The 27,601-nt window shown below is 36.1% G+C and overlaps 2 protein-coding genes across 4 annotated transcripts in view; one reads left to right on the top strand and one right to left on the bottom strand.

Moving 5' to 3' along the window:
• The window catches only part of LOC5573499 (calcium/calmodulin-dependent 3',5'-cyclic nucleotide phosphodiesterase 1), a 437,832-nt gene that overhangs the window by 193,918 nt on the left and 216,313 nt on the right, over positions 1 to 27,601 (bottom strand).
• LOC5573491 (maltase 2) overlaps positions 20,108 to 27,601 on the top strand; it is a 28,309-nt gene continuing 20,815 nt past the window's right edge. Inside the window, exon 1 of one of the 3 annotated variants that reach the window (XM_021845729.1) lies at positions 20,108 to 20,361. The gene's annotated coding sequence lies outside the window, so the exon portion shown is untranslated. Of the gene's footprint in view, positions 20,564 to 27,601 lie in introns of all 3 variants that reach the window. The other 2 variants (XM_021845727.1, XM_001660856.2) reach the window with 2 other exon arrangements.

Genomic DNA, 27,601 nt, shown 5'->3' on the forward strand with positions numbered 1-27,601 from the left:
GATTGTGGACAAATATTTTCCATCCACTTCAAAAATTGCGTTTGTCGTTTGCTGGGTTTCGTTGTTTAGTTAAGCAACATATCCGAGCTGCAGCACATGTCCATTTTGGATATGAATAAACAGACAGAACTTCGTACTGTGTAAATATGGAATCGTTGGCCGTAAAATGTCATATGGTAGAAACATATTGGGATACCGTTGTGAAGAAACCCAAGCTAAATCAAAACTGTTTTTCCAAGCATGATACCTTTTACATATCACTAACAGCAATATTTTCTTGTTATCAGCTTCAAATATTACTTGGTTTTATTAGATGCCAAAGCTGACCAGAAATAACATCCGAATTTGATAACTTCATTAGGCAGCACAAATCATAGCTCAATGTTTCCGTTTCATAAATCTACAACAATACACCTTACGTAGTTTTATCTGTTTATTTTCCATCATACCGCAAAAACAGCCAAGCACTAATATCAGTTTACCCCAAAATGGAAACCTTTTCAACAAATCTATTTTGAGTTTACTCATCCATTTTCTCTCATCAGGAAAGCAGCACAGACACCGCCGAGGCACGCGTTAAACCCCAAAAATCCCATTAAAATCACGTCGAACCGCGTAAAACTATAAAATCCATCTTTGCCCGGATCAAATTTTACGTTCGTCGTCGCCGGTGCTGGTGCTCGTTTCCTCTAGGGAAAATGAATAATACACCGGATACCCAACGATGTTGCTTTCCATGCGCTCCATTGACAGTGTTCCTTTCTTCCTTCCTTCAGACTTTAGACCCGAAGAAGGCTAGTTTCCTTCAGTAACTGCCGTAAAGTTTGCTCCGTTCGTTTCTTAGTAGAAGGGGAGAATGGATCAATACGCATGATCTAAACTTTCAAGCAAATTCATGCTTTTAAATAATTGTTAGGTGCACTAGAAAATTTGGCTCAATGAATTTTCCGATGTTCGTCAATAAAACGCTTTATAAGGAAACAATAAACCACCATGCGTTTCCATTGAGCTATTATGAAGTAAAGTAAGGGTGAGGTCTGAGATTTCGGCGTTGCTCTGTCTTGTTCAATGTAAAATTTTTCGTCGCAAAAACTATTCTTGTTTTTCCAATGTTAGTCTAGAATACCTATAAAAATGTAGCGCAAAATATTTTTTTTGAAAAATATTTAGTGGCTACCAAACAATCAAACTTCTGCCAGGGAATTTAATAAGAGATAGTTCCACATATCGCCCAGAAATTACTTCCGGGATACCTCTTTTATCTAGATCAAGATATCTCTCTGTGCACTATTTGCATCATTGGTTCGTTTTGCCACATCCTCCCCTGCGACCGTTAACGGGATGAAAATGCGGGACAGATGCCATAACGACTTGTAAACGAGTTTTCCTGCACTTCAACCGTTGCGTCGTCGTCGTCGTCGTCGTCGCGTCATTCTTCTGGCTGCCAAAGGCTGCCTGTTTGTAAACCACATCGGGCGACTTTGTATGGATCCCACTTCCCACCAAAACAGTCAGTCCACTTCGATGCTCGTGAGCAGTTCCGATCTTGAGATTCCACCCAACTTTGGCTTAATCAAAAGAAGATCCTAAGTAAACATGGGAGCTGTGTGTAATGCGGTTCTCAACGTCACCGCCGGGATATTGGTCTGGTAGAAAGTTTTTCTGCGAAATGGGGTGGGGATGGCGGGAGATGTCTTTAAAATTGAAAACATTTCAATGTTATGTTTTGAAGATGAGATAATCAAATTTGAGACATTTTCTAAGAAACATTTGGAAACGATGGGAGATTGGGGATTTTGTTGTGTCAAGCAAGCTCAAGGGTGAACTTTCAACTGTAGCATTAGCCTTCCTTAGTCGAGTGGTTAGAGTCCGTGACTACAAAGCAAAGCCATGCCGAAGGTGTCTGTGGTCGATTTCTGGTCGGTACAGGATTTTTTCGTAATGGAATTTTCCTTGATTTCCCTGGGCATAAAGTATCATCGTATCTGCCTGCCACACGATATACGAGTCCGAAAATGACAACTTTGGTAAAGAAAGCTCTCAGTTGAAAAACTGTGGAAGTGATCAATGAACACTAAGCTGAGAAGCAGGCTTTGTCTAAGTGATGAAGTAATGCCAAGAAGAAGAAGAACTGGTTAAGAAAGTCTGATGATATTTCTTTTACTTTTACACGATGGTTGCGTATCGTCAAATTTTCATCAATAAAATGAGCAATCAGCTGATCCAAAACGGCTCGTAAAATGGACTATAGGCGAACCCTATCGTTTTTGGTTCCACACAAAGTTTGTTTTCAGCACATTCATCAGAGACGTCTTTGCACTAGAGCTGAGCTGCCCAACTCATTTTGTGCGGCTCGCGGAAGGCTCGAAGATTCTTCTCATATTTGGACATATTTTCTACTAATCCGAAGTAAGAACATACCAAAACTGTTTGAGTTTTAGTTTAGCTTCATTCAAAATAGATAAGCATTTTTATTTGTCTAGATGCAAAGTTTTAATGGTTTTCTTTTCAACATTAGTTGTTTTATTGCTGAGATAGCAAATTTGAAAGTACACCTAAGCTACAGTCAATAATTTTCGGTAATTAACTTTTAGTATGATCTACAATACCTTTAATGCTCTTTAATAGTTTCTTTTGTTCTAAAGTTTTAATGATTTTTTAAATGTTTGAAGCAAATTGCTTTTAAATTATGACTTAAGTTTTTACCACTCTCAAATTCACAAGTGTAATAGTGAATTTGAAAAAAAAGCGCAGCAAACCCGTAATTAGTCAAGCTAAGTTTTGATTTTTGTTAGGTTATGTCATTAGAATATAAATGTCTTATCTGAAATGTGATTTGCTAGAATTAATATATTATCTTAGAAAGTTACATTATCAGTGCAGTCGAGCACTCGACACTGAAGAAGTCTGTAAGTCGCAGACAAAATAGGCCTATCTGTCAAGATAAGCAACACATATTAGTTTTAAAGTTCAATTTGTAGTATTATCAGTTTATTTCATTGAAAAAACAAACATTGTATTGTTAAATTTGTATTTTCATTTCAATCAAAAGACTAGTTTTATTGAAAATTTCATCAATCCCAAAATTCTGAGATTACCCGGGACAAGCTAAGATTTTTGTCCCGAATCCCAGGACGAGCAAAATGGTCGGGAAATGGATACTCTTTTTTACACTTACCACCAGTGCTGCTTTTATTGTTTGTCACTTCAGGAGGGTGTACAGTACATATTTCTCTAACTTTAACGCTGACTTCAACGGAATGAACAATTTCTTCGAAAATGTTGAGTGGGACGACGTTTTTCGAGATTCTGATGCAAATCTGGCTGCCTCGACAATCTCTGCTATCTTGTTGTACGGCATAGATCAGTACGTTCCCGTCAAGGTCAAACGTGAACCTTCAAAACCAGCCTGGTCTAATTCCGAACTGAAAAATCCAAGAGGGTGAAGAAAGCAGCTCTCAGACGTCATAGTAAGTTTCGTACAGATTCTACGAGAGCACTGTACATGCAAGCGAATACTGAATATAAGCAGCTGAATGATTGTCTGTACAACGCTCATCAGGACCATTTGCAAAGCATCCTCAAAGCAAACCCTAGAAGCTTCTGGAAACACGTTAATGAACAACGGAAAGAATCTGGATTGCCCCCTACGATGTCCGACGGCTTACGTGAGGCCGATTCCAAAGAAGACATTGCTGATATGTTCCGCACGCAATTTAGTAACGTCTTCACCAATGAACACGTCGATCCAGACATTGTTAATGATGCAATTGAAGATGTTCCCCGGCTATCCACGTCCGGATGGTATTCCTTCTCTTGTTCTCAAACGTTGTGCAGAAACAATTGCAGCCCCGCTAGCAAGGGTTTTTAACCTATCCCTGGCTTCTGGTGTGTTTCCGAATTGCTGGAAACAGTCGTACGTTTTTCCAGTTTTCAAAAAAGGTAGCAAACAGTTAGTCTCCAACTATCGTGGAATAGCTGCGCTGAGCGCTACTTCGAAGCTGTTCGAGGTCATTATTCTGCAAAAATTGGTCCAAAGCTATGCACATAACATATCGCCTGATCAACACGGATTCATGCCCAAACGTTCGACGACAACTAACCTGGCTTGCTTCACTTCGTTCATTTTACGCCTAATGGAGGCTGGTCAACAAGTCGATGTCATTTACACGGATCTCTCCGCTGCATTTGACAAGATGAACCTTAAAATCGCAGTGGCCAAGTTTGATAAGCTTGGTATGGGAAATAGCATGCTTCTATGGCTCCAATCGTACCTAACCGGTCGGAATATGTCCGTCAAAATTGGAGATCACGTTTCGTCACCCTTTAAAGTCTGGTCCGGAGTTCCTCAGGGTAGTCACCTCGGTCCGTTTCTTTTCCTGTTATACATGAACGATGTTAATTTCAAGCTTAAGTGCCTGAAGCTTTCATACGCCGATGACTTGAAGCTATATTGGACGATAAAGCAACCGGAAGACGCAGTTTTTCTACAACATGAGTTGGAAGCCTTCGCTGAATGGTGTCAAATAAATCGAATGTCGTTGAACGTGTCAAAATGTTCCGTTATATCATTCAGCCGCAAACATGCACCTTTCCATTTCGGATATTTTCTAGCAGGCACGCAACTTGAGCGCGTATCAACAGTCAAAGACTTGGGCATTCTCCTGGACTCAAAAATGACATTCAAAGACCACGTTGCATATGCTGTGTCCAAAGCTTCATCTCAACTGGGATTCCTGTTCCGGTATGCCAAAAAGTTTCGGGATGTGTACTGCCTAAAGGCTTTATACTGTTCGATAGTGCGCCCTACTCTGGAATATTCGTCAATCATCTGGTCTCCGTACTATCAGAATGGAATCAAACGTGTTGAGGCTGTTCAACGCAAATTCGTCCGCTTTGCTCTACGCCACCTCAGATGGAGAGATGAGCTTAACCTGTCCAGCTATAGTAGCCGATGTCAGCTAATCAAATTGGAGTCACTGTTGTCGAGACGCAACGTAGCCAAAGCCTGCTTTGTTGGAGATCTCCTGCAAGGCTACATCGACTGCTCCACACTGCTCAGCTGCTTGGACATCAACGTACGACGCCGCAATCTTCGAACTCATTCGTTCATCAACATACCTTCTGCCAGAACAAACTACGGTTTACAGGAACCAATGCGTAGCATGTCCCGAGTATTCAATATTTGTTATCATGTTTTTGATTTTAATGTGTCGCGTGAAACTAATAAGTCTAGTTACCGTCGAGTTTTGTGCTAATTTTTGTAATCTTGGTTTGAATATTTTAGTGTTTGTATTTTGTTTAAGAAACAAGGGTCATTGGGGTAATGTTTTACCTGTTGACTAATAAATAAAAAAAAAAAACAAAAAACTTTAAAACATTCGAGGGATTATATATATTTTCACAGAGAACCAAAAAAATTGGCGGGACTTGGTAGAAACCGTCGAATGTTGAAAAATAGGCACATCATTACCAACAAGACACAGGCTTCGTAGCCGTGCGGTTAGCGGTGTCAGTCGTTCAGGCGTATTGTGCTACAGAGTGTGGGTTCAATTCCAGCCCCAGGCAGAGGAAACTTTTCGCTACACGAAAAAATCTTCACTGCTCCACTGCTTGGTTTTTCCGTGTGTACGTTGTTTAATGTAAGTAAAGTTCAGTCTGTGCAGCCTTTGGCTAAAGACGCACAACACGGTGCCTCGACAGCCCGTTATTATGTAAACATATTGTCCCTGAGTACAGGGCTCGGTTTCTGAGGTCAAATTTAAAAAAGAAAATCCCTAGGAGGAATCTTGAAAAATCTTGTTTTGAAGTTATTGGCTTAAAAATTCAATATAATCCATATTGAAATTACAAAAAAGCACTGAAAAAACCTGCAAAACTCTCAAAAAAGTTGGTCTAACTGTTCTCAACTTGTATGTAATTGTTACCGTTGTTATAATAAGAAATATTTACAATTGACATAACTTACCAGAGTGTTTTTATAAGGCTTAAACCAGTAAGATTAGTTTTATAGAATAAAATCTAAGAAATAAATTTTAATATGATATTGATGTTACCCAGACAACCAAAATGTACGTATAACGAAATCACCTGGAGGCTTTGTATGTGCAACATTTCACTTATAAGATGTCGCGAAAAGGCCTTCTACGTACAAAAGTGGTGGCAATATGCGTGCAGATTAGAGTGGTTCAAAATATCGTTTTTGCTCCACACCGCACATTCGATTCTAGATCAAATTCTGAGTATCCTCTCAAAATATGAGGCCATTTGGGTGAAAACTGAGACTGCACAAGCCCTTCAAAGTTTATATGGGAATTAGTATGAGAAAAGCAACCAATTCATTCACAACATTGCCGAAGACCGTTTCCAAATCGAACGCCTTAGTAATTAGTTATTGATTTATATCCAGTCACATATTCTTCAGCAGTGCTCATTTAACTTCTGAACAGGCAAAATTGCTGCACCTGGCGCGAAATATAGCACGCACAAATCATGGCTACTATGTTTTACTGCATACATCCAGTGATGCCTGCAGAACAGCCCAATAATTTCAGCCAAAGTTTTACAACTCATTCAAAAATCAATAACTAATTACTGGGGCGTCCGATTTAAAAACGGTCTTCGGCAAAGTTGTAGCTGCTTATTGCATCTCACAGTATCAACGTAGTTCTAATCCCCAAGAGCACATGGGCAAACACTATGACCGATAGTATGAATCTCTTTCGTTTCCCATAGTAATTCCCATATAAACTTTAAAGGGCTTGTGCAGTCTCAATTTTCATCCAAATAAGCTCAAACTTTGGGAGGATACTCAGAATTTGATCTAGAATCGAATGAGTGGTGTGGAGCAAAAACGATTTTTTGAACCACTCTAATATGCACGCATATTGCCTCCACTATTGTACGTAGAAGGCCTTTTTTTATATTTTTATTTATTTATTTATTTTTTTTTACATATATTATGTGATGAATAATAACATACTATGCGAGTGTATAAATATTCCACCGAAATAACCTGTGATCTTATGCGACTTAACCTATGATAACAAATGTCGATTTGACAGCTGCTACGGATTGATCCGACTTACTTTGTACGAGTGTACGGAACGAAACAAAACGTACAAATGAACTCAGAAAAGAAGTGTTGTAAAGTATGCGAGGAAGCTCATCAATCTGACGAGTTTATCAACGGTGTTTTGCGAGTTTGATGTAATTAGTATGAATAAACGAGTTTTAACATGAACTTTCATGCGATTTCTGGTTGTCTGGGTATGGTCAAAAAACGTGAATCAGTCAATACTGAATATTATTTATTTATATCTTTTTTTCATACATCCTGTTCTGCATTCTCAGCCACACCAGGATTTTAACTAGACGGAAAACATGATTGTCATATGTCACAAGTGTTAGAAGATTAACAAAGTATTTAACAACTTCAAACAAATCCCCAATACGTATTACTTAACCATCAACATCACTAGGACATCCATTCTCTATACCTGCAACCATTTAGGGGAATTTACGCATTCTCATCAGTCTAAGCCAATGCCGCGCTTCTTTTGCAATTTTCTCGGACATGCAGGCAAATTACGTGTTTGTTTTATGCACTGCTCAATCTTCTATCGATTGACTTCGACAGATTTGTTAAAAGCTTCAAGGAAACGTTTTTACAACGCTTTGAACATTTCTGTGCTGTTACTTCAACTGACATGAACGATTTCTCTTCATCGATCCTCTCTTTCGCTAATAACTTCGCTTAACCCTCTAATACCCAAATTTTTATTTTCGATCTAAATATCATTTTTAGTTATCTAAAATCGTTCTAAACACGTTTTGGGCAATAATTTATTTTTATTCGTAAATCTAAGAATTTTGGTTTTTGATTTTTTATAATTTTTATTTTTGAACATCCCTATCCTTTTTCATTTTTATTGAAGCCTCTTCGAGTTGCTCATTTTTGGCAATAATAAAAATTCAAGTTTTCACGGTACTTTAAAAAATATTAAATTTTAAATATTTTTCTGGAGATATTTTTATTTTTCGTGTAAATAACGGAAAAACAGGTTTGAAATTATTTTAATACCACCAAGCTGTTCTTCTGTGATAGGTTGATGGTAGAAAAATATAAAAGGTTAGAATTTTTATATTACACGTTAACTTAAACCCAGGCATTTGAAGGTTATATATGAATACAATTTTAAAAACAATTTTTAAAAATACAAAAAAGTTTCAAAAGTCATAAAAATCTTTTCTTATATGCGTGTTATGAGTCAAGGCTTAAGCCAAAAATAAAATCATTTTGATTTCCGAGCTACGAAAAAATACACACAATTCCAAAGTGTACCCCGTCTAAAGGCGGGGTTGGGTATTAGAAGGTTAATTAGATAAATCTGTAATATTTCTTGTTAATGAAGCAAGATACAGTAATGTTACGAAAAGAGAATCAGTTTTCTGCAATAACGTAACGATGAAGAGAAATCGAATAATGAAAAAACAACACAGATTTCTTGTCAGTGTGACTATTGTTGGTAGCCTCAATCTCTTCGGTAGCTTTCCCATAAGAACTGCAAGCGAATCTGTTCGGCAGCTCTACATCAACCGCATTGTGAGATGTTGAATTGATGACATCTCTCACGATATTCTTGTTCAGTCTCGGAAATCTCATCAGTGGGAAGCTGGCAGAACAAAAAATCGTCTAAATGTTCTCATTGGTGTGTTTTGATAGAAAAACATTGTGTATTTGACGTTTGAAATTTGTTTGCCGATAATAGTCGAATGGTACCGAAGCCGTAAAAATGCTTCGTTTTAATAGAACTCATCGTCAATTTGTTTATTGATTTCTAGGTCACGTTCGACTCGGTAACGAAAATCTAGCTGTGGCAGCTTATACCATAGACTTGAAAAAATATGGTAATATCAAGGTATTTCATCGGTATGTCTCCAAGGACAAACCCAGTGAGCCACGTATTGCATTGGAATGTGATTCCAAATCACATATTCGAACGTAAAAAATCAGAGTTGTACAATATGCTGAATTGATCGCAATTAATGTCAACACAACTTGTATATAATTTTTCATTACGACTCAATAACGACAATCTGTGTGTATAAACTGACAAATGATGTATCCATCCAGAATAGAACCAAATTAAATCACACCCAAATTTGGTATTCGCTGAAGATGGGTCTCGAAGAACAGCAAAGCGAATGTCGCTGTATATGAAGCTTGCATTAATATTGGCAAATAATCATGCCTCACCCATAAATATATCACTGATGGTGCAGTGTTAAGGTGCCTGGTTCCAAATCCAACGATGCCGTGTTCGAGACTGGGTGAAATATTTTATTCTTATTTTTATCATTATATTTATTTTATAGCATCGCATTCCTGATCGCACTAAAAAAAATGTCGTTCCAAGTACGTATATAGCCTCCACTTTGATAGATACAGTAATGGACAAAACATATGCAACTTTTTCGACCTTCCATACAAAATGACCAACTTTGGTAAGCTAAATCTCAGTTATTTATGGACCGATTTGAATGAAATTTTCACAGAACATAACTTTAATTTTGACATTTATTTTTGAGTGATTTTTCTGAACACGAGTATAAAAGCTGTAACGGTTTGACTAAAGTCAATATTTTGACGATTTTTTATAATCCACATAACTAAGCACATTGAAGGAATTGCTTCAGGGTATCTTCAGCAAAGTTGTAGATTTTGACGAGATAAACAAGTTTGCTGAAGACAGTTTTTGTGTAGGGCTATCAGATTTTGAGATAAGTAGTTTTGAATTTTTCGTCAAAAATGTCACATTAGTTAAATCGTTATTACATTTCAACTCGTAGTTGGAAAAATTGTTTAAAATATATGTCAAAATTCAAGTTATGTCTGATGTTCTGTGAAAATTGCATTCGAATCGGTCCATAAATAATTGAGATCTAGCTTACCAAAGTTGGTCATTTTGTATGGAAAATCGAAAAAGTTGCAAAAATGTTTTGTCCAATACTGTATGTATATAGCTTTTCCGTGCATCCTATACGAGTGAATTGATTCATATATAATGATGTACAGTGGGATTCCGTTTTTGGCAACCAACGATTTTGGCAATTTGGATCCGTTTTTGGCAGCATTTTTGAATGTCATTCAAATTTGCAAGTTTTTGAAAAAAAAACCTGTCTTTTGTTTAAGTAATTTGTTAAGCAATTCAGCTTTACGCCTACCGCATTCGAGAGCTACATTTTCGTCGATATTTCTCCAAATCGCACCAATTGCTAGGGCGTGCGCGCTCGTTTAATTTGAGATAGTTATACGGTCGTAACGTTTCATGAGGGCATTAATCTGTACAAGTAGCTCAACTAGAGTTCCAAAATCTTTTCTCAGGCATACTCTTTTGGTGACCAGCCTATTTGAGTCATCCGGTAGGTGATCCAGTTAATAAAACCATTTCTCTTCAGATTTGAAGCAACTCGTATGAACGAACCACACAAGAGCAATAAAAATTATATAACTCATACAGAGTTTTAGTCATAAATTTCGTCAGGCTTACATACATTGCTTGTGATGAACCAAAACGCAATAATAGAAACACATCAGCTTCTTCTAAACACCGTTCAGTAGCATCACTATGACAAAAGCTAAGGTCTTAACCCTCTCTTTCCCACGACTTTTACCAACTATTTCTTTACGAAAAAAGCGTGTATGGTCTATTTTTTCGAAATCAGTTTAAAAAATATTGTTTTAGATAGTATATTGATTGTTTATCAATAGTTTTACTTGTGAAACAGCTAGCCGATTTTTGGATTGATCTGATGGGTATTGAATCATAATCTAGTAAATATTGCATAGTATTCATATGGTTCGGTTTATCTCAAATTCGTCGAAAACCAATGGAGCTTTGAAGGGGAAAGAGAGGATTAACATGATTGAGAGTGTTTTAGCTGTTTGTCTGTTGTAGGAGTGCTACTGTTAAAATTTGAGTGGTATCCAAGTTTGTATTTAAAGGAGACTACAACGAACCGGAAGTCTTTCCGTATAGAAACAAAAACAAAAGTTATAGCTAGGGAAATTAAAATTCGGATTTTCCCCTAGGTAAAACGGAAGTTTTAAACAAATGATTGAACATTGTATACCAGGAGTCCTCAGACTGGAGTGTACTGCATTCCAAATCAATACTTTTATTTAAGTATGTTGGACGCATGAAATGATTAAAATGTTCCTTATTGAATCCTGATGATCCATAGCTAGGTAAAGGAGTTTTCTAACTGAATTAAGGAGATTCCTTATGGGAAATCACTATGTTCTAACAGTGTCAGAGCAAATTCTTGAGGATACCAAGCGGAATCTTGATATTCATGATCGGACAGAGGTTTTTTGCGGGATCCTGTGAATATATAATTAGCTTAAGGGGATGCTGCGCGAAATCTGGAGATTCGTAGAATGCTGCTAACATTTCAAAGGCATCTTGTAAATTTCTAGTGGAATCCTGTGGAATTCTAGTGGTTTTTTGAGAATTTCTGTTATTCTGTGTATTCTGAATAAGTTTCCAGAGGAATTTTGGGATTGCTAGCAGTTGGTCTGGAAAGTCCTAATTAGAGTGTCCATCCATAGAGTGTCAGATTTGACAAATTTCGGGATTTCCCGTTTCCCGGGGTATAACTTATGACATCCAGGGAATCCCGGGATTCCCAAAATGTACGTAGAATTTAATGAAAACAATTAAATTTCAATGAAAAACAATGACATTTTTCCTCACTATCAAGCCTAATGTGATAAAATAGAAAATTATCATGAAAAAGAGCATAAACTAGTAATTATTTTCATTAAAAGACAAATTTACCAAGTAAGAAACATATATTTCTATTTGTCTTGTTGCAAAGCATTTCTTTTCTAAATATGTCGTTTTTGGAAAAGTAGATGAAAAAGCCGAGTTTAGTACTATACCATTTTATTCCACTATAACCCTAGTGGAATTAAAGGGTATAGTACTAAATTCGTTTTTTATCTACTTATAGGTATTCCACTTAACAGCTCGAAGATTTATTATCGTTTTTGGATGCCTAGGATAAGAAAGCAAATTTGAAAATACACCTAGTCATCAGTCAATAATTTTCAGTAATTAACTTTGAGTATGATATTCTACAAGCCCTTCGATGATCTTTAATCGTTTCTTTTGTTCTAAAGTTTTGGTGACTTTTTAAATGTCTGAAGCAAATTGCTGCAATATTATGACTTAATTTCTTATCATACTTACATTCACTCGTGCTGTAAAAATCATCATTATGCAATTTGTTCCGTAAACTACTATTATAATACTAGTTTACGGAACAAGCTGCAGAATGATGATTTTTACAGCACGAGTGGTAAATTTATCCTACGAGGCTTGCCTAGTAGGATAGTTACGACGAGTGCTGTAAAAATCGAGTTCTGCAACGAGTTACGTAAAACATTTTTTGCAATTTTGTTGAAGACCACTTGAGGGCATCAAAAATTATATCGGAATGCATTCAACATTATTTTACAATTTCTGATAAATTGTGTAATGATTCATTACGCAACTCAAAACAGTTGCGTAATGAGAATGCGTTGCGTAATGATTCATTACAGCACTGATTTCAGTTGCGTAATGACTATTCCCGCACTACATACTTCAGTACAGGAAAGTAGTATCATGTTTAAGTTTCATGACAGATTGGCGTGATGAAAAACAGCATATTATAATGGGAAAATACTAAAAAAAATTGAAAAAATCCCTAGCAAACCAGTCATGCCAAGTTTTTTTTTTCTAAGTTACTTTATCAGAATAAAAAAGTCATATATGAAATGTGATTTGTTATAATTAACATATTACCGTGAAAAGTTACAATATCTCTTTATTTCATTGAAGAAATTATTGTATTGTTGAATTTGTACTTCCATTTCAACAAGATACCAGTTTTATTGAAAATTTGAGAAATCCCGAGATCCCGGGCTTTCCCGGGACAAGTTTATATTTTTGTCCCGAATCTCGAGCAAACTGGTCGGGAAATGGACACTCTAGTCCTAATAGACTTTAGAGAATTTCCATCGAAGACTTGAGAATTATCAGCAATGTCGCAGCAGAATCTTTGCTTCAGAGTCCTAGCAGGTTTCTGTGGAGTCTTAACGGCCACCCAAATTTCTTCTTCTTCTTAGTACCTAGGGTTTCATAGCGAGATTTTGAAAATTTCAGTTGATTTCATATGGTTGATTTATAACATACAAACCACAGTTATGAATCATAAAGGCCTCATGCGGCATGAGGGCCGTATTTTTAGCCAAAACATGATTTTGTAATCATTTCTATATGAAAATCCTGTTGAATATTCTTAATCAATATTTCTGTGAATTTTTGTGATTTTTTTTGGTAAAATCAATTGATTTCAGCTGTTTTAGTGCGCCCTTTAGACTGCAGACAATCTTTTGATATGAGATACCTTGCTACGCAAGTAACATAAAGTTAAAGAGTCATTTCAAAATAACCGCTAAGGTTTCAAAGGTAAACTGATATTTTAGGTTCATTAAATAACAAAAATCATTCACCTAGAACTTTTATTTATATATGTTTCTAATCAAATGTATTGTATTCTTACACAGTTTCAGGGAATTTTACAGTACTCGAATGAAGGTCACTTATGGCTCATGCAAACAAATTGCATACAAAATGCTTAATTGTTGAAGACATTTAGGCGATAAATAGTAGTGATCCTTTATATGAGAGATAAGCGGAAGTAAAATGGAATGATTTGGCAACAGACCAGCACTGCCCATAACTGCATATTTGTAACATTCGACAAAAGTAGGCATTGAGTAAATGGAATACCAAGTGTGCATTTTATGGCAGTATGGGAGGAAACTATAATTTTTAAAAATTACCAGGAACTCAAAAGTGCTTATTTGAGGCTGATATTTTGTACAACTCATATCGCATACTAGGTGGTGGTAGGTCATTTGGCATAACCCGTTTGGCATAATGGTCATTTGGCATAATGGCCGTTTGGCATAATGGTCGTTTGGCATAATAGTCGTTTGGCATAATAGTCGTTTGGCATAATGAGTCTGAAACCAAGAATGTCTCAATTTTTCGTTTTTAAGTTTCTATTGAATCTTTCTGATGACATCAGGCTTGTTTTGGAGTCAATTGATTCAAAATGACACTTTATTCAACAATCATTCGCTCTTGAATAAATTTAAGCATATTAGGAAATTATTGCCAATAGTATTTTATTATTTATCCAGAAATTACCCTTCTTTCAAATACTAATTCCTCTTTTGAGTTTCGCTATTGGAACAAATTTTTGCACTGAAGATTTTTATATATTTAGCACAAATTTACCCTTTTTACAATTGTTCTATTTTTTTCTAAATATGATGTAACCATAATTATATGTATGAAAACTGTTGATTTAAAATGTCAATAAATTTCTCTTTCTTTTATGCATAGGCTGTTCTTTGGAGCTATATTTTTAAGTATTTTTTTTTGTTCCCAACTGACAAAAGGGTGGCAATCGATAACATTGATCTGCTCAAATTATCAGCGAAAAGAGAAATCGATTACTGTAGTTACTTCGATGGGTTAAGCTATTTTTCCCCGAATGTCGGTTCCGTGAATGTCGTTTTCCCGAGCGCCAGTTCCCCGAATATCCCGTTTCTCCGACTAGCCCACTTCCCCGAAAAGTTTTTAGCACTGTCGTAGCTTTATACATTTCATGGTGGTTAACGAACTGACTATCTAATATGCACCCTTCTTTATGTAAATGGCAGTTCTTTCGAGTTTTACCGTCCTCAGCATTTTTGCCAACATGTGTACCCAGGTAACAATTTGAAGCTGCTCAAACGCTTTTATAGCTAATTCAATTCAGCCTTTGTTTGAACAAAAGCTGTTCATAGCCTGCATTCACTGTTGTTCAGCTGTTAAACATCTAATTCTGGCGATTTTATTCAGCCTTAAGCTTAATTGAAGCTATATAGAAGGCTGAATAAAGGTCTAGCATGCGCTTATTCAGGCCTCTTTCAATAACGATAATTCTATTTTTAGAACAGATGGCAACCTTCAGATGGCTTAACGATCGCTTATTCATCCATTATTCAACAATTAACCAAAAAAAATTAAAAAGTATTTACAGGTTTATAGTTTTGGGTTTTATCAACGCAACTAACAATTTCAAACACATAGTGTAGAAAATTGCTGGAATTTAAAGATGAAGATTAGTAAATATGTGCCATTGAGATTTGAACTGGGATTCGCTGATTTATAACCACTTACCTTGACATCTGCTCCACATGAGACTGTGTGAACATCATCAACAGCAAGGGACTAACATATTGTTTTGTCTGAATAAGGGCTATTTTAAAGGCTGCATTGAGGCTGAAGAAGTGATAACAGCGCTTTGCAAAAACACTTGAGTTAGCTGTCAAAGTGTGTTGTGATTTTTGTTTCAAAATAGAATCCTCGGTAATTTTTTATTTCTGCTATTCAATTGTTGTCAACGCAAGTTGGTAATGATTTCGATTTCGTTCAGTTAATTAAAAATGTTACGAAGAAATCTGTGTCATCGAGTGTAGTGTTATATCCTTGGTTCTATCTTGTTGTTACACAAGGTCATCGATTTTTTTCGACAAATGATAGGCCCGTGTGCGTTTACAGCATGTCTGCTTCGGGATGTGAAAATTTTGTTGTTCGATGAAACGGTTTTATAATAATTAATTTAGTGTTCGACCCAATGTAGGTATATATTTCGGTATGTATATTTTTATCAACATACAGGTGAACAATTTTTCGACAATGGCTAGATTAAAGCTTTAAATAACCTTTAATCAATATCATTCAGGTTGGCTGAACAAAAGTTAAAACTGTAGATGAAAAATAGTTTGTTCAACTCAAATATTCAGCTTTGAGTATACTGCTGAATAAGAGTGTTTAATAAGCTTTTCTTCAAATTATTGTTCAGCTGTCACGGTGTTCAGCCTTGTACACCATTGATCAGCCAATATTCAGCAAATACTCTTGCTGTTCAGCTTTCATTGTTACTTGGGTATAGCCGAGAATGACAGAATACTTCTTTATTTTGACTGTTTATCGTTATTTCTCGTCACCACTTTTCGGGGAAACCAGTCATTTGGGAAAATGGCATTCTGGGAAAAGTAGCACAATCACTTCGATGATTCTGTCTTTTCGTTTTATTTTGCCGCAATAAATTTTGGCGTCCATTCTTCTATTGGTTCAATTATAAATTTTGCCTTCTTTTAAAAATAAGCTGTTCTTTATATTTATACTGTTTAAATTTATTGTTTAGTGAAGCTAAATGTTAACCATTTTTATATTTTGCTGTTTTATCAATTCTTGCCAGATGTGTTGTTAGAAAGATAATTACTTTAGAACCTGCCAATATTCAACATATACTTTTTTTGGGACAAACGCGTGATCTCCTTCCGAGATATGCTGGAATAAATATTATTTTAATCACAAATTTTCCCTTATCTCGATAATACACGATGTTTTTGATGTACGCTTCCAAAATTAGAATTTATGTTGAACCGTTGAAAAGTTTTGCCACTAATATTTTCTTTTAAAGATATGTTGTTTATTTGAGCTATGCTGTGAAATTTTTTTCGTTAGAGCCTTAAACATTTTAATCGAAAAATAATCTGCTCTCGTATATAGGCTATTTTTGCATTAAGTCGCATTGATAGATCTTTGGATTAGAGCTTTTGATATTTTGCAAAAAAAAGTACATTCTTTTATCAAGTTATTTTCATCGAGTGTTACGTTCAAACTGGGACAGAGCTTAATCTGCAGCGAAATATTCTATGAGCATTCCTTTGATGAATAACTGCGAACTTTCTTTACCAATTTACTTTTTTTACATATTTATATCGCAACAAGCTCAAAGATATTCTATGTTTTGAGATGTAAAGACACGTCACGAGTTTTATTTAGTAATGCTCTCTAATGTCACAACAATTTTTGAAATTCTTAGCTTGGAAAATTTCTGAACGAACACCGCGCGTGTTTAGAACCTACCCATTTTTTTTTGCTATTGGCTCAATGGCGTTCATCTCGGTAAAAGCTTGAAAACACCGATATTTATTTTAAGTCAATCATTATGCCAAACGGCCATTATGCCAAATGACCATTATGCCAAACGGCCATTATGCCAATCGACCATTGTTCACACCGAAATTTAGAAATCCTTTTGCAGCAGACGAGTTTGTCGTACAGCTCAAAACTGCAAGTATGTTTTATCAGAATAATTTCAAGTTTTAATTACATGGTGTCTTACATCAATGGTTTTCAATTACTTCAATTCGGGTGAACAATTTCATACGAATTCTTAATGTATTCCGGCCTGTAATTATAAGAATAATTTTCTAGCACTGTAACCCTCGCATTTAATGTTCAGAATACGTTTACTCACGTGTGCTACACAATATTAATCAAATTCAACAATTTAACCGAAATATAATTAGGATGAACGAATTCAACTGGGATTGACTCAAACGTGATTTTGTCTAACGAAACGTAATTCTTCTTTTTTTCGCATTTATAATCTTCGCTAAACTACGCTGACAGTGACAGCGTTCGCCAAAGTATCCATGACATTTGTACGTCAGACAGCAGTGTTTGTCGATCTGTTGGGTTCGTCCACTAGGGTGGTACCAAGCGGTAGTGTTAACAACCATTATGCCAATCGACTTTATGCCAAACGGCTTTATGCCAAATGACCTTATGCCAAACGACTTTATGCCAAACGGGGTACAATAATACTAGGTAAATAGTCGGAAAATGATTCTGATAGAAATTCAATTGCTATTACATTACGAGCCTCATTTCTAATCTCAATATGACTGTTATGCGGTTATTATTACCAATGTGACAAAATAACTTGATATTTTTTCGAATTTTCTAGAACAATCTCACAGATTTCAGTAAGTTGATCGAAAGTATTTATCATTTGATGACTCTCCCCGGTATTAACTCCAATTTGTCAAAAATGTCGAATGTGACTGTTATGCAGTTATGGGCAGAGCAGTGCTGAGTTTGCTCGGCGTCGAGAATAATATTGTAACACAGATATGACTTTTTCATAGCTAAAAAGAGTTTTTTGTTTCGTTCTACAGAAATCTGCTTCGAAGAGGACTGTTCTGAAGTCAGGCCTTCATTTGGTCCCATAAGAATAATTTTATAACATCCTTATAGTATTTTTGAGATTGAAAAAATGGGTTCCGTTTTTGGCACGGTTCCTTTTTTGGGACTGAAACTTTCGACTTTGTTGCAATAACGGAATCCCACTGTATAATTAAAACTATGCCAATCAAAATATAGGATGGGAATAAAGATTTCTTATGCTAACAGTTATTTCCATAGGAATTTTTCCAAGTTTTCTTAAGGATCGGTCAATCCCAGTGTTTTTTCACGAGTTACTAAGGATCGGCCAATCGTTCTGAAGTGGTTTACAATGACCTTACAAAACTTTTCGGAAGAATCTCTACCGAACTTTCTTGAGAATCTTTCGCATGTAGACCTGTACAAAATTTTATCGAAAAACTCCAGGAAAAAATGTTTGCATGATTCTTGAATTTGATAAACAAAACACTGTAGTATAAATTACCGTGAAATTTGTTAATAATATTATTGAGATGTTGTTCACCTTCCTCCCTTTTTTGGAACTTCTGGCTTCACCATTGTTTGTAGAAGTCTTGAAATTTTATCAATTCGCTTCAACTGTCACAATACTGCAAAAGATGTTGATCAATGTCACGAACATTTCTACGGATTATTGCCAAAAACGCATTGTCACAAGGTCGAGTCTCTTGTATATTTGTCATACGTTTGAAGTTCGAACGGATATCAGTAATGTCGGCCGCCAAATTGCATATTCCAAAGCTGGATAAATCCGCCTTCCACCGACTGGTTGCAGCAAAGCTATGGGATGTAATTTTATTCGCCGGCCTCATTTTTATTCTCGATAAGAAGCTTACAATCTGCGCCATCTCTCGTTCGACGGCGGCTGCTGTCTGATGTGGCAAATTGGATCTGCTGCTGCCGTCAGTGTACCATGTAGTCTTTCCAGCTGTCTGGAACATCAAATTACACACATGCTTTGCATATTGGAGTAATGCTGACGGAAGATGTGAAGCTCTGGTCATGTTTACAACGAGATTGTCGATCGGATGGCTTCCGATAACAAGAAAACGTGATTTTCTCCAGCTTCTACCATGCAAACGCATCACATCGCTTTTTTCGAAATCTACAAAGTTGCAATTTTTACGCTGAACTTCTCTCTCTCTCTCTCTCTCTCTCTCTCTCTCTCTCTCTCTCTCTCTCTCTCTCTCTCTCTCTCTCTCTCTCTCTCTCTCTCTCTCTCTCGATGTACGGTAAATATTTGCTTGGTTGAGCGTTTCTACATCGACGACATCAAAATAGCAATAGGCACTTTTCATTTAAACTCTAAGTAAATATTTTCCCTTTTGGTAATCGACGGAACATCAGGAGGAGTTGGGTGGTCAGGCGTACCAATTTGACTTTTGAATTGAGCCAAAAGAACTTTTGACTCGTTGTCACATATGTCGTTAAGCAAGCTACCGACCAATCGCTAATAGTTCGCTAGATGACCAGAAATATTGTTACCATTCTTATTTTTTTTTTTAAATAATAATACATTCCTCCAGAGATTCTCCCACTGACCACCCTGATGGCATGCTGCCTACTTCTATATGCACTCTCTTCAGCATGATTGGCGCTGGATGTGAATGAAATAACGTTTAAAAGCTTTTATGAATAATTTGGTTTATAACGTCAATTACTGCAATTCTTGTATGGAACATTTTTCATAATTCGACCAATTAGATTACAGCAGAGTGCCTAACTTGTCTACATGGTTGAAATTTGTGTCGTTATTCATTTATCCCATTTTGCTAAAGGCATTTTACGATGAATTTCTCTTCGGATGAATCCAACAGTCGAAGTTCGAATTCACCGCTCATGCGCGCTTCCAATCTGCATTCAACCGACAGCATTTTATTGGGCCCACATGCAATGTGCTGTATGCTGATCGGCTGAATGTCGAAAAAGTCGTCCATCGGATGAACAGCCACACAAGCACACGAAGTACGAGATTAGGTCAGTTGTTTACGTCGTCTTGCACTGCATCAGATTGTTGCGAGTAATTTTCTTACACCTGAGTACTCGAAGTAATGGTTCGTCCTTCCCAGACGTTATAAGGGATCGTAAATCATTTCCAGAGCCCAGACTTTATTTTATCAGCATTATCTTTGCGAGTCGTGGATAATGGTGAAGAAGACGCAATCCGGTGCTCGATAGAGTCTTTAATCCCTGGGTGAGTGATGACCGTAGATTACAAGCCAGAGCGAAGAAATGACGGTGAAGTGAAATGAATTGTTGCTCAAAATATCAGCAGTAGCATCAGCTGTGTACAACGAGAGCTGCATCTTTTGAATCTATCGCGTTTACGGTGATGAGAAACTGGTTGTTGTGGGAGGGAGTTTTGGGAACGTTACGGTTGAGTTTATGTTTTCCAGGTACGTAATACGAAGAAGGAAAGCTTGCAGGCTTAAACCTTCCTTACTTGGAAATTAATTCATTTAGCTCTAGGTTGAAAGCTTCAGGAGGGTAGGATAAAGAGCTATGGATAGTATTGTAGATAGGTGCAATAAAAACTCAACTTAATTCCTGTCACATAGAAATTTTCTTCTCAGCTAAAAAAGAGGGAATTTGATTAGAATGCTTTGAGTTTGAAGTAAAATCTAAAATAGATGCAGGGAGCGATAATAGATATTTGATAATGCTCATTATACTTTCGATGCGCAAAAGTTATTTTTGGATGTTTTAGAAAATTATTTTATTTTGTATTGAGAATGCATGAATGTTGAAAAAGTCGATTTAATCTAAAATTAATCGTGCAATTTAAACCAATATACCTTAAATGACAGTTAAAGACATATTTTGCATGCTTAGTGGATTAGATCACTGAAAAGCTAGAATCTTCATTCTTTAAATTTCATATAAACATCAATGAAACCAATATATTATACAACTTTGACGACTTGTGGCTGGCTCTAAATTGTGATGTGCTGGAAGATTTCTGAGAACGGCATCATATTCAGCATCCCAAAATCTACTATAAGCACATACTTTGATTCTTGAGACAAGCAAAAATGTAAAATTTGTTACGCTGTGTTTTTCACCCATCAGCCGAATTTATAATTTATACTCAAGATATTAGGGGCTTAGAACTTAAATATCTTAGTTAAAAGGGGAATTTGCATTTGTAAAAAAGAGATTAATGTAAGAAAACCGTCTTCGAATCAAATATCTATATATCCTTTTATATATATAAAAATTGATTGGTGTTTGTATGTCACGAAATCACTTGGGAACATGCTATCAGTTTTTGGAAATACTTCCTTAGCTATGTTCCTAAACTGTTCGGACTTGTTTGTGTATCTAAAAAGCACAATATAATGAACGGAATAGTCAAAAAAATTGGAGTGGACGTTTCATGGCGATTTACATCAGCTTACTTGATGGCAAGACAGAGATATGGTCCCGGCATTATTCAATTAAAAAAAAACATTGTTAATTTTCAGTTCGAAACCTCTCTTTCAAAGTTATATGGTATGTTTATCAGACCTTCATTCCAATATTTCATACATAAAATTTTATATTACCAATACAATTTTGAAACATTTCGTAGAAGCAATCACAAATTGAAACCACATGTATATCACAAGGAAAGCTTCCCGAGCAATCAAAAATTCTGTTCATTGGTGCGCTAAGAATTTCAAATCAGGTTAGTTTTTAATTTTTTTTTGCTGATTGAATAGTTTGTAATAAACTCGTTTAATCAGAGAATCACTCCTATATTGCACTTCCCATGCAATGAAAAGTTCTGATTACACTTCATCTTTGAACTCAGAAGTTCAGATTCAGTTTTTTCGATTTTTTACCTTGTGATTAACTCGTTTTGAGCATTTTAGCTGATCTTGGGCCTTGCTTAGCCGAGTGGTTGAAGTCCGCGTCTGTAAAGCAAAGCCATGCTGAAGGTGTCTGGATTCACGGTCGAACCAGGTTCAATTCTTAATAGAAATTTCCTTAACTTCGCTGGGCATAGAGAATCATCGTACCTGCCACACGATATACGAATGCGAAAAATGGCAACTTTAGCAAAGAAAGCTTTCAGTAAATAACTGTGGAAGTGCTCATAAGAACACTAAGCTGAAAAGCAGGCTCTGTCCCAGTGAGGACGTAATGCCAAGAAGAAGAAGAAGAAAAAGAAGTTGATCTTGTTGCGAACTTCTAACAGTAAGTTCAGATCAAGTGTTAACCGTACCTTATATGAACTTTTTCAGAACTTTGAAGAAGTAAATACAGCTCTAAAGACGTTATCTTCAAACAATTTTGTTGACAGTTAATTTGGTGCACTTCACACAGTTTCCACTGTATTAAAGAATGGTGTCCGTTTATTTGTTGGGACCAAAGGGTTATTACACTAAAACCTCAATTTACGAAGTTTTTTCAACGCAACCTCAATTTAAGTCACTTTTTTTACGAAGTGAACTCAATTTACGTCACTTTTTTGGCTCGCGAGTGGACGTGTTTCCATATTGTGACAGCACATTTTTTTCCGGAAGATTTTGTTTTGTGATTTACGAACTATTTGTTTGATCGGAACATCTTTTTAGTGCGATTCCGGGAGATTGACTTTTGGTGTCAAAAAGCACTGTGCATTAATTAGATTGAAGAAAAAGTGCGAAGTGATGATTGTCGGAGAAGTATGTGATGATGGCTCTAGAACGGCGTACTACTTTATAAATTAGCTTCCCGTGGTGATACGTACAGCCCAATTAGTTCCACACGGCGTTATCTTCCAGGAGCATTTGGTGAGTTTGTTCCTTTATGAACGGGATTACATACGTGGTTAAGAACGGAAAGTTTTCGGATTCGGATTCCGGTATTATTTATCGGTTTTATAGGATTTCGTGTATGCTTTAATAACTGTCGGTAGTTACGTAGTTACGAAGCTGGTTTTGCGTTGCAATTAGATTTTTTTTTATTCGAAGTACAGTATATTGTTGAATTAACGCGTTTGGGCCTGCCGCATTTGCGGCCTGCGTAAAATTTGTCAGGGTTTTTTTTTGGGTCGTTTGCGGATTGATTGTTACTTACGTGAAAATGACTTGCATTCAACAGCGGCATTTTTTTTCGTCCCAATACGATGACCCTGGAGGGATCGATTCTGCTTTTTACTATTTTCTGAGCAGAAAATCACTACCGGAACTGAAATCAACTAAACTGTAATTTATAAAATTCGTTTCCTTCTTTGAATGCCGGCATTCAAAAGACTAAATAATTACCACTTAACCACAAATGCTCGGGGTCCATCGCCAGCTTTTCAGGCGAATCCTGACGTGACCTAATACCCCTCCCAACCCCTACCTCCGTTGCACTTATGAGGGCGTCGCTGAGTCGGTGGCCTCTCATTAAGAAAGTTCTGCATCAACATTTCCTTCCCCTATCCCAAGTTACGGTAAAGATGGGCATGGCCAGGAATATCAGTACTCATGCTTTTAGTAATATTGTTCAAGATTGGGCCAAGGCTAACTCCCCAGCCTTGTTCCTGAAAGCAGTCTGGATGAGATTATTAAATGACACATGAATATTGTTAGTATCCAATCTACGAAGTATACCGTAACTACGCTAACGCTAACTCAATTTACGTCACTTTTTTACGCAGTGCGTAAATTGAGTTTGGATAATTATGTGGGAAATTATGTAATGGATTGACCTCCGGTAGGGGAAAATCGTTGGAAACCAATGCAATATGGGTATTTTCTGAACGGGCACGACAAGCGATTGACGAAAATCGATGTCTGACGTAATTTTTAAATCCAATTCACTAAAACCTCAATTAACGAAGTATGTTTTAATGCAAATTTATATGACGTCACTTCCTTACGAAGTAAACTCAAGAATATCAGTACATATTAGTACATTGAACCATTTGTTTATATGAAAAGTTAAGATTTTATGCTATGTATAAGTAATAGCTAATGTATAAATTAATTTCAAACAAGTAGACCCCAAAACGCAAAACCTCGTTTTACGAACTGAGCTCCCTCGTTTTACGCACTGATTCAATTTGAGCACCCCCGATCTAGTTCGTAAATTAAGGTTACAGTGTCACCGAAGGGGTCATTGATCCGAAACTTTCAAATTCCTTGAACAGCTTAATAGCGTTCTAATAAGCAACACAAACTTGTGAAGAACTGAAGTTTGATTAATTACTTAAAAGGTAAGCTGAATAGCATGCAGTTCATTATCTCTTAATTAAGCTATTTTATCCGAACTCTTGGTTGCTTGGTATATGTATGTATAATATTATAAGCGATGGGGCTTGAATCAGAGGGGTGTAAGTAACAAAAAGCAAGTTCTAAGAAAATTGATTTTGAAGATTAACAACTACCGAAAGCTAAACATTACATATATTTTGCAACTTTTTCGCAAAACTTCACATCAATTTGTCCATTTAATCCAATTGCAAAATATATGTAATGTTTAGCTTTTGGTAGTTGTTAAACTTCCACTCGGCTGGTTAGCCGTAAAACCACGATTCATAATTAAAAACAAGTATCGATTTTAAAGTTTTTTCAGAAATTTTCAATTACATAGAAATTGTGTGGGAGCAAAAAATAAGCCAACTTTCTCAAATACGCGTCCACATTCGAAACCATGGGTAGGACATACGTTGGCAAATATTTTGTGCACAGTGAAGCTAAGCAAAATTTTAACCCTGGTCTAGAAATTGAAAGCCACTATATTTGAAGGGCTCAAATGCAAAGCGGTATAAGTGACATTTTGGTCGGTTATGAATTGAAAAAAAAAACTTTTGTTTCTAAGCGTTCTAATGATATTTAAAACGAAATCTAATAGGAGCCTAAAATTAAGAATTTGGTTGTTCATAGCATCAGAATTCCTCGTGACATTATAACAATTATTACTGTATATGTTTTTATTCATGATTTTCTCTATAAATTTATTCAGATATTGGCCAAATGTTCAAATAGTACTCCGGAAATTTCTAAAAGAGGTCATTCAGTGATTATTTGCCTGAGAATTTCTCCTTGAATTTTCATAGGCAATTTTACCAAGAATTTTGTTTAGAATCCAACCTGGGGTTTCCCAAGAAAAGCCAAAGGAATGAAAAAAAAAACTGAGAAATGTTTCAAGAAAATCCTAATTCCTCCAAGATTTTCTACAATCAATTCATCCCCATCCATTTTCTTGCGATGGGTTCTTTCTGGTCAAATGTCTTTAAAAATTCAATCAATAACTTCACCAGAAATTTTAATAGATTGCCTTTAAAACTGTTCAGGATTTACATAAGATTTCATCTAGGAATTTCTCTCAAGATACCTACAGCAATTGCTTCAGAGGTTCTTTCAAAGATTTTCACAGAAATTCCTCCAGTAATTCTTTGAGATTTTCTCATGTAAGTTTTCTCATGTCAGCCAAATATTTTTTTAAATAAATCCGTGTGAGGTATTTCTAAATCAAATCCCAACCTCTGATAACACTTGTGTAAGTTTTAAAGTCACCTTTAATGACCATGGATCTCTGAAATAGCTCCTGGGCTCTAGACCAGTTTTAGATGATTTCCAATCATATTCCTCAGAACTTTCTGAAGAAATTTCTCAAGAAACATTGTACAGCATCTACAGAAATTTGTATAGTAATGATCGCAGCAATTATTGGAAAAAATACTGTACTATGATCTGGTATGGAAACTAAAATAAACTTTTGAAAATTGAATAAGATTTTTTTGAGAAACTTTAAAGGAAATCTTTTATTTGAACTGCAGAAGTAAAACTTGGTAAAAATACCGTAAATACTGGATGCATTCCTGGAAAAAATAGATGTGGTAAAAAAACCCCTCGAGGAATTATGGACGTCTGAGAGGAAATGTTGATGTATTTTTGAAGGAATCCAAATGAACAGGCTGGGGAATTCTTACAAAGTTTGTTGAAAACTAAAACTTTTAGCTATTTTTTTTCAAACATTTTGAAATAATCCTTTGTAGATTTCCTCGGAAGAAATTCTGTGGAAATCTTTGGAAAGTTTCCTAGAGTAACAACTGGAAAATGCGGTTGAAGGCTTAGTGGAAAAAAAATATCTGGCGGAAATTCTATAAACTTACTGGAGGTACTTGTTTTTAATTATGAATCGTGGTTTACGGCTAACCAGCCGAGTGGAAGTTTAACAACTACAGAAAAGCTAAACATAACATATAATTTGCAATTGGATTAGATGGACAAATTGATGTGAAGATTTGCGAAAAAGTTACACGTCTTCTCAGTGAGAATCGAACTCACGACTCCCCGATCTCTAGTTGTTTGAGAATCGAACTCACTGAGAAGACGTGTAACTTTTTCGTACCTCAACTGTAAGGCCGTCTTCAGTGTCGTGTACTAGACTCGAGTCTAGTACACGACACTGAAGACGGCCTTACAGTTGAGGTCGAAATACGCGTATCTGTCAAAGGATACAAACTCTAGTGGAATTAAATGGTATAGTACTAAATTCGGTTTTTCATCTACTCACAATAACATGTTTTGAAATTCATAAATAGGATGCTTTAGTTATATATTACTCGTTCAAAATATACTCATACATAGTAGATTGTAGATTGAAAGGTATTCACTCAAAGGAGTTCAATGATAATATATTCGCATAATCGTAACAAAAACTTGGTCCAAGATATATTTAATAAACCACATGAGTGTAAACTTTTTCTGATTATCTTCAAGTGAATACTGGTTACGGTTAATACGAAGCCCTGTACTCAACGAAGCTCTTCGATAACTTTCGTCAGACGTTGGGCTCAAAGCTTGATGGATTATGTTTGTTTGAATCTATATGAGTATGATCCTTATCCATATAACTCTTTTGTAACGGCACTGCCTACATCAAACGAATCATAGTTACCATGTTTGCTCTGAACGTTATAGTTCAGCAAAAAAGATACTGTTGCTAGTGTAAAGGTTAAATTATAAAATCCAAGAACAAAGCGTAGACCAGTGCTCTGTATTTGATTTAGATTTCCAACAAAGTTTCCTATACGTCAGTCGCAGCAGGTACTTCACAGAAATCTCCACACTTCACTCGGTAGCTCGGTTGAGCTTCCAGCCCGGTAGCAAAGAAAATATTCATTAGCATGACTTTGAACCGCACAAGAGTTAAGCTAATTTTCCTCCCAAGTTTTTTTTTTCTCTGCCTCGAGGGCTCTACATAGTCGACCGAGTTGGTTGGCGTCTGTTTGTACAACGAGAGGCAAAAACGATTAAATTTAATTCCGTTGTCCGGGAACTTGTTCTTGTTCTGTGTTTACGTGCACTCCCTTTAGACGAAGTGATATAGCCTTTTGAGAAGCTTCGGTAAAATTGAGTCAGCTGCAAAAAGGTTTTGATTTGACTGCTTCTGTTGCAGGAAAATGAATTAGTTTTGATCTGTTGATTTTGATTTTTATTTATATGGTTGGTAACATTAATGCAATTGCCTTA

Source organism: Aedes aegypti, chromosome 2 (assembly GCF_002204515.2).
Source record: "Aedes aegypti strain LVP_AGWG chromosome 2, AaegL5.0 Primary Assembly, whole genome shotgun sequence".
Classification (NCBI taxonomy): domain Eukaryota; kingdom Metazoa; phylum Arthropoda; class Insecta; order Diptera; family Culicidae; genus Aedes; species Aedes aegypti.